Below are 9,719 nucleotides of genomic sequence, written 5' to 3' on the forward strand. Positions count from 1 at the left end.
TGTATGTGTATATCTAGATATTTCATTTTTATATGTTGAAAAAAAAATTACCTAGAGTGAAAAAAAATGTATCTACTTTGTTATAAAACTGTACCTAGAATAAATCTATGTCAGATATACTTTTTTGTACTCTAGGTACATTTTTAAAGAATGTAAATACACCTTTTTTACCCTAAATACCTTTGACATTTGATTGATGATTTATTACTCTTTATCACAAATTTCAAACGTGAATGCAAAAAACGGTTTTTGACCAAATTCCAAATTTCAATTGCATTTTTGGTAACCTATTTCTTTCAAGATTCATCCACACCCACTTTATCTCCTCCTCAAAATATTAAAATGTCTATTTTATTTATTGAAACATTAAATTTATGAAACTCAAATTCAGGTATTGTTATTGTCGTGCGTCTCTCGGCGTTTTGTTGGAGTTTGTGAAGCGAAAACTTAGTTCCTTGAGTACCATGTTATTTAATTGTTTATTTAAACTTTAAATGTCGTAAAGCGTTAGAAGAGGTGGAGGCGGCGGTCGTGCGACTTGTATCGAGTAAGCATGATATTTTCGGAAGCGTTCTTTGGTGATGGTGCTTGCACGGGTGAGTTAGGTGGTGTGTAAACCCTGTCGTTGGTCGTAGTGGTGCGGTGATGAGTTTCGGAGGGGATTAAATGGGGTTTTCGGGGGACGGTCGTGAGAGGTGATCGGTGACATTGTCGGTGGTTTTTTGGTGAATTATTGTAATGTAGAAACGTGGTCAATGGTCATTATAGGCGGTTTTGTGAGAATGAAGAATAAAGTTGTGGATTATTGAACATTGAGATGAAAACGGGGCTTGATGGAAATAAGTGATTGGTTTTTATTAAATATCAGCGGTAGATTTCTTTTTAATCATGTTCTATTCGTTCTCAAGTTTGAGTGTAACATTAGGATCTAAATCTATATTATTATATTATTTAATATATATATATTATTATATTATCAAAACTCAAGTTATTGCATTTATTTTATAGTTGCTTCAAGATTGGGTGAGATTATAACAAAAAAATACACACACTCTTTTTTTTCTCTCTCTTCCACTTAATCTTACGTTTCCCTTTTTTTTCCTGCCTTCTTTTCATTCTTCACCTCTTTTTTTCTTATTTTCTTCAAATTCATGGCATAATCCAATCAAATCTTCACGAAACCGGAGTAATTCAATAAAGCGAAATTAATTCATTATCTTGATTCAATTTGATTGAATCACGATAATGCGGTTTTGCCCAAAATTTGAAGTTCAAATGGAAAAATTAAGCGTAGATTATAAGCTGTTATTTTATATTTCTTGTATGTCATTTTACCTTTGAATTTGATTGATGATTTATTATTAAGAAAATTTGTTGGTAATCAAGATTAGTTTTTAAAATGTCTAGTTAAATTTAGAAATAATGTTTCATGGTTATTTAATTGTTATTCAAATCGATTATTGTAATGTAGAAACTCGGTTATTGTAATGTATAAACTCGGTTATTGTAATGGAGAATCTCTGGTATTTGTAATTATTGTAATGTAGAAACTCAGTTATTGTAATGAATAAATTGTGTTATTGTATTGAGATGAAACTCAAATATGTTTAAATTTCATGTTCACTCGTTAATTGTCGTAACATTACATCTCGATTATTGTATTACTTTAACCCAGTTATTGTATTATCAAAACTCATGTATTGTATTTTATAGTTGCTTCTTGTGTTTGTTATAGTTTGCTTTTTTGATTTTTTGGAATCACGATAGATGCGGATAATTGACGTTCAATGGAAAAATTAACGTATATACTTGGTCATTTTAATGAAGAAATGTAGTTATTTTAGAGTTAACTTAGTTGTTTACTAAGAATAATGTTTCATGGTATTTACAATTATTGTAAAGTAGAAACTCAGTTATTGTAATATAAAACTTTGGTATTTGTAGTTATTGTAATGTAGAAACTCAATTATTGTAATGAGTAAATCGTGTTATTGTATTGATATGAAACTCAAATATATTTAAATTTTTATCTTGTGTTTGTTTATGTTGTTTAATTGCATAAGTAATCATTTTCATTCAATCAATAATTGAGATTGGTTAATGCAATAGCAAAATCTGAAAAATGAAATAATATATATATATATATATATATATATATATATATATATATATATATATATATATATATATATATATATATAACAAGGTTAAAAAAAAACTCACTTACTTTCATTATATAACTATTTTGTTTCCAACACATTACACTTAAACATCTCTAACAAATTATATCTAAGCATCATCATAATTACATCTATGCATTTCAAATAATACATCTAACAATAGTAACTTCTCAAATATTACATATATTTATCTCCGATACAACGTCTAAAATATTTCTTCCAACGAGAAGCGTGTCTTGCTGTTGTTTCCACGTTTCTTCCACCAGTATTTCTTCTCAACGAGAACCATGTCTTGCCATTGATGAGGGTTGAACCAACAGACAACAAAAACTCACTGAAAGAAATAAAAACAAAAAGGGGGTAAGTTATAAATAACTATGCAACTGATATACAATAACCACCTATAAGTATTGAAATAACCGTAAAACGACTATAAAATAACTGGATATTTTAGAGAAATAAAGCATATTATTATAACCGACTATAAGCATATTATATAAGACCACAATAATAACTCCAAATTGAAATAACTAAGTTAAAACAATACCATAATTGAGATGTAATATTATTATAACCAACTTAAACAGATTATATAAGAAGATGCCATCTTACAACAACTCTAATTTGAAACAACTAAGTTAAAATAATACAATAACTACATTTGAATAATACAATAACTCGGTTAAAGCAATACAATAACTATTATTAATATAATATATTCTAAAATAGCAAAAGAAGTAACTACAAAATACAATAACTGAGTTTGAATAATACAATAACTCGGTTAAAGTAATACAATAACTGTTATTAACAGACTAACAACAAAATCCGAGAAATTATCAAAGCTATAAAAACAGAATTGAATAAAAAAAACTTACTCAAACACCTTACAAACAACATGAAAATGCACAAAATCATTTAGAATTCTCATCTCAAACTCAAAACCTTATAAATTATTGGCAAAAAAAAAAAAAGAGAGAACAAGTAATTTAACAACAAAAGACATAAGTACAAACGAATATACAACAAATCAACGAAGAACGACAATGAAAACGCACAAATTAGATCTAGAAAAACAAAATTAGTACTTACCTATAGTGAAATTGAAGAGAAATACGAAGATGAAGCGAAAGTGATGATGAAATCTCCATAATTGATGACGAATTTGGACGAGTATGATGAAGACTGAGTTTGTAGCTTACAACTTGAACGAAATTGACGAAGATTGAATTTCATAATTTATATCGATTTTTTTTTTTTTTTTTTTTTTTTTTTTTTTTGGTTTTTAGAGGTGGAAAGAGGAGAGAGAGTGGTCTTTTCTAATAACGGGGGAGATTGAGGGAAAAGTGGGTATTTGTAGGTTGGGTAAGATCTAATCTCAGCCATCCATCTTAGATTAGATTAGTGGTTCAGATTTAGAGGGGTAACTCACCAAAAAAACTCAACTCATATGATCCTATTTCTCTCTCTCTCTCTCTCTCTCTCTCTCCCCCTCTCTCTCTCTCTCTATATATATATATATAGAATTAGGATCACATGAGTCCACCCTATCTTTTTGAGTCCGTGAGTCCATGATACAATATCACACGTTATACAACACAATATCACAGCTTACAGTTTCACACGTTATACTAAACAATATCACAACTGAAAAAAAAAGTTTTTGAAAAAAAAATTCGAAAAAAAAATCGTGATATTGTTTTGTAATACAATATCACACGTTATACTAAACAATATCACAGCATACATTAAATAATAATAAAAAAAAAAACTTTTTCGAAAAAAAAATTTGAAAAAAAAAAAATCATGATATTATTTTGTAATACAATATCACACGTTATACTAAACAATATCACAGCTAAAAAAAAAAAAAAAACTTTTTCCAAAAAAAAAAAAAAAAAAAACTTTTTGAAAAAAAAAAAAAAAATTGTGATATTATTTTGTAATACAATATCACACGTTATACTAAACAATATCACAGTTTAAAAAAAAAAAAAAACTTTTTCGAAAAAAAAAATCGAAAAAAAAAATTTGAAAAAAAAAAAATTCGAAAAAAAAAATTTGAAAAAAAAAAAAAAATCGTGATATTGTTTTGTATAGTGCGTGATATTGTTTTATGGACTCATGGACTCAAATATATAGGTGGACTCATAGGATCTTGCTATATATATATATATATATATATATATATATATATATATATATATATATATATATATATATATATATATATATATATATATATATAATTAGGATCCCGTACGAACTAAATTAACGTGCGAACTGTACGAACTGAATAGTACCCCCTCAGATCAAATAATCCACGGCCAAGATTACACTCACTTTATCCTCTCAAACAAAATCTGCACCCAAAATCAGTATCACTCATCCTCTCTCTCCTTCAATCTCTCTTCCTCGTGAACCCATCCACCACCACCCTTCGCCGACAGCTATCACCAGCGGCCGTCAAACCTCTTGCCGGAGACGAAGTTCTGGCCACCGTTCATCGATCTAATTAATCTCTGTCCCTTTTAAAACCGCCGACACACAACAGCCCATTATACCACGATTCCCCGTCGTTTCTAGTCTCTGATGCAAGCTCAACCGTCGTCCCATTCTCGCCTGTTTTATTTTCTAAAAAAATGTGAGTTTAATTCCAGATTTACTAAAATGAAATTGATTTTCAATAATAAAAAAATGTGAGTATCAGATTCGGGTCCTCCTCCTTCCGACCAGATTTTTCATCCTTCAGTTCTTTTCGAGCACAATATATTGGGTTGAATGGACGGTAAGATGTGTTGAGTTAGCATGTACATAACCTGCACCTGTACTGAAAACGAGGTTGTTGCAGATGAAAATTGTTTCGATTTGTTTCAATCTACTGATACTTCACAATATAAGAACAACCTACCAATAATTGTTGGAACCCTTTGTAATCCTCTGAACCGACACGGTTAGATCTGATGGGGTTTCACGGGTCTGAGATGCGTGAAGAGATTTTGAGTGTGGTGGGTCTTGGATGTGTCGGATCTCTCCATTTGTTTTTTTTGGTTGAACTTTGTGATTTAATTTGTATATCTACAACAAATGAAGAGATATTTCGAGAATTTAAGTACGCCTGAGTTCATGTCGGATAATTTCGAACAGGGAAATGTTCTCATTGAACAAATATAACGTAGTTGGTGTTAGAGGCAGTGGAAGTCAGGCGGGTATGGCAGTGGTGCTTGTGGCGTTGGTAATGGTGGTGCGGTGGTGTTAATTGGCGTCAGTGTTGGTCACTGATGGGTGATGTCGTCGGGTCACATCCAATCAAACACATTTATAATACTCAACATACAACTAGTTAGTGGTAAGTCGAGGTCGATCCATGGGACGGTGGTTACTCAAATTATTCAATCTAATTATGGTTGTGCTTGGGGTTGTCACAATTATAATGGGTTGATGATTCTGATCTAATAAAAGGAATAAACAAGCAACAAAAGGAAAGATGTAAACAATTGATTAAAAGTGCTAGGATATCATGGGTTCATAAGGAAATCATGGGAGTTGATCATACAAACATGTTCTCAATTATAAGCAAGCAATTATTGTTGTGATGGATCGAGTTGGTTTATATCTTACAATCCTAGGGAGGTTTAGGTCCCGGAGCCGAATCGATTAGATTGTACAACACCTACAAGTCGACTTAATCCACCCTACTCAACTATATGCATGGTCTAATGAGACTCAAGTTGGTTTATGTCTTACAAGTCTCATTGAAAAGATAGGTGATGGTAGTAAATGCAAAGATTCATAGGCTTAACATTTCATCAAACATAACATGTGCATGAGTTGAGATCAAAACAAGCAAGCAAATAAACCATGATAGCATATTAATTTAAGCATGAATCATTCCCCATGTTGGTTTCCCCTAATTACCCATTAATCCTAGCTAAGTAACTACTCACTCATGATCAAGTTTAACATGTTAATAAGGTTGTCAATCATACTAACAAAGCCAAACATGATGAACAAGTAAGAAAGATTAACAATAATTAAAACAAGGATTAAGAGAATTATACCTATGGAGATTCCAAAATAATAATGCAAAGAATAATAGAAGAACTTGATGATTGATGGAAGATTGTCAATCTCCCAATAAACCCAATAATCTTCTAATTACCCAAAAATAAACTTAAATTACTCAATAATAAACTTGAACAATGATTAAAGGAAAGATTAATGTGTAATTTGTGGAAAGATTAAAGAGTAATCTATTCTAATCTACTCCTAATCTAATCTAAAGAAGGATTGAATTAACCTAATGAAAACTTGATGGTTTGATTATTACAAATGGGGTATATATAGTAGAGCATCATTAGGTTAAGCAAGGGTAAAATAGTAATTACACTTTTGAGATTTGAGCAGGGAGACGCCGGTATTTTTCGAAGGAAGGGCGTCTTTCACGGAGGAAGAAAAAGGCGAAAGTTCGCTGTAGGAGAATCCGGGCGGATTGGTGTCGGGACGGGCGGATTGTAGCAGGGGAAGACGGGCGGATTTGGAGCAAGACGCTCGGGCAAAAAGAGAGGGGAAGACGGGCGTCTTTGGGGGAATATGGGTGTCTTCTCGAGAAGACGGGCGTCTTTGCCTCGGGACGCGCGGATTCCCGAACAGCTTCTTTGTTTGACCTCGGATTGTAAAACGGACGTCATTTTCTCATCCGGACTCCTATTGGAGTGATTCAAAAGTCTAGATCACTTGTTTTTTCGACGCCGTTCCATCTAGCATATTTTCAGAGCCAAAGGAGAAACTATTGGTTTGCGTTCCGAGCAATTTTCTTCATGAATGGCTTCCTTGTTTTCCTTCTTGCTTTAAACCTTATGACCCTTCTATATACTCTTTATTCCTACATCATTGGTCATCATTCTTGCCTCCTCTTCATACTAGTCCATCTAATATCATCAATAAGCTTCCAAATATGCACGAAAGACGGGAATTTCCGCCTTATTATCTCCTTTTCTACAAAACATATGAAATGCGATAGAAAAGCAAATAGGAAGGTTTTGACGGATAAAATGGCCAAAGAATGTTATAACAGTATGCAAAATAGGCTCAATTAGGGGACTAAATGTGCGCAAATAATGTTCACATCAAATATCCCCAAACCGTACCTTTACTCGTCCCGAGTAAAGAGGTGACTAAAACTAGACCTTTATTTAAACTAACCTAATATCATAGCCGATATGAGACAATTATCGGGTCTCACTCCGCCCCTTCAACTCACAACAAGACAAGCATGAGGTAGGATGCCTTCTTGCAAGGCAAGGTGGGGCTTGCCAAAATGGCGATACATCCAAACATTAAAGCACACAAAACAAGTAATGGATGCATCTACAAAAGAATAGCCACTTTCCTCATCTAAGTGGCGGAAATTATCTACAAGGGAAGCAATTCAAGGGTACACACTCCTTCATAGATGCAATTTCTTCAAACTACTAAGCCTAGAAGGATACCAATAAATCACCTCCAAGTTGTGTTAAGCTAGGGTACCTTTGTCCTCAATCGTTAAATGCTTTTGTCAAGAGTAGACTCCCTATGGTGTTAGAAACACTGGAGGATCGCGGAATTCCCCCTCTTGCCTAGACAAGAAGAATGGTCGTCCCCTCTCTACCATGCACAAAAATGGATACGATGGATAAAGGGATCAATAGATATTTGAGTTTCACTTTGGGAGTTTGCTTTCATTTTTGTTTTCCCCCCAATTTCATGTGGCATATAACATTTGAGAACACTTTCTTGCCATTTCTTTTTGATTTTTGGCAATTCAACACTTGACAACTTTCAACTTTTCTTTGCATTTCTTTTGAACATTTTCAAAGTCACCCCATATGTAGTGAGGGTGGCTTATATTTGAAGCATAGGAGTTATATTTTTGCTCCTCTTTTCATTTGATGCATTTTTGCAAACTTTCTTTCAACTTTCATTTCATTGAACTCAAATTGATTTCTTTTTGTGCCCATTCCCTTTGATGACAAAAATGTGGTAGAACATGGATGACGGATGCATGGTTTCAAGGGTCACCTTGGAATAAACGGTAGCCAAGGAGTTATCACACCACAAGGTACTCTTGACTAGGCCTTAATCCATGGGTCAAAGGATACTAGCATGACACATCCTAGGGTATTTTACAAGTATTCTAACAAGCAAAGTCTTAAGAAGAAAAAGCATCTACTAGGGCCTATATACACTTGTCAAGCTTCCCAAGTAGACGGTTTCGCAAAATTTTTCTAACATGCAACTACATGCCATGATGCAACTAACATATAAACATCCTAATGCATATGATTCTACCAACTAATATGCCAAATAAACTAAATGCAATCCTAAATTCACATTGTTTTTACCGCATCAATCAAAATAAAGCCACATAGTCATTAACATAAAGAGGAAAAAGGAGATTGGAAAGATCATACCATGCGGTCTTCAATATCCTCATGTCTCGGATGTGGCGTAGTCAATCAATGTGAACAAGGATGAACAAACATAATATATACAATAATATATACATGACTACACTACAAAGGAAATGAACTTGTTTTTGAATTTTTAAATTTTTCAAATTTTTATGGGTTTTGTTTTTATGAAATTAAAAGACATATTTTTGGGATTTTTCAAAATTTTTCAATTTTTATCATTTTTGGAATATAAATTCCCATCCCCCACTTTATTTTGGACATTGTCCTCAATGTACATGTAGGAGTAGGAATAAAAAGGAAATACATGTTTTTGAATTTTTTGATTTTTTGAAATAAAGTACAAATGCAATGATATGATATGAATTAATGCATGCTCTAACTAAATGCAATTCTATATGACATATACAACAAATGAACGCAATCTAAACTATACTATATGATGCATGTTTTCTAGTCTACTATGGTCACCTATGATCAAACCTCCCCAAACCGATTTAAACACTATCTCTAGTGTAGAAAAGAATAGGATTGGTCATTAGTGATTATGCATGAATTCTAGTCTATATGCAACTAACTACATGAATCATGTGAGATATAATACAATGCAAACTACACTAAATGCATATACACAAATTAATGGTTATTAAGAAACTCCATCAAACCAAAGATTATCTTTAAACAATTTCATGGAAGATTATCACTAGCACTCAAAGCACGTAGAAGTCGGTCAAATTCTTGGGAGTGGGACATGAATAGGCATGCATAGCAACACAAGATTATGCAATTTAAAAATGCCCAAGTAAAAGACCGAACAAGCATGTCAAGAATATTATGACAAAAATCATAAGAGAAATGATGGATGGAAGGAACATGAAATGGGTAGTTGGTTGGCAATTCTACCAACTCATCCTCCAAATAGTCAAAATCACCACATTCAGTGCAAGTACTCTCATTATCATCCAAGGTGATTTTAAGGGTGTCTATTTGGGGTTCCCAAATGTCCTCATCCCAACAAGGTCCATTATCAAAGGGGTTGTCGTAACAAGGCTCACCAAGTTCAACACAATTGTCTCCCTCAAATATG

The sequence above is a fragment of the Silene latifolia genome, chromosome 4 (assembly GCF_048544455.1).
Source record: "Silene latifolia isolate original U9 population chromosome 4, ASM4854445v1, whole genome shotgun sequence".
Taxonomy (NCBI): domain Eukaryota; kingdom Viridiplantae; phylum Streptophyta; class Magnoliopsida; order Caryophyllales; family Caryophyllaceae; genus Silene; species Silene latifolia.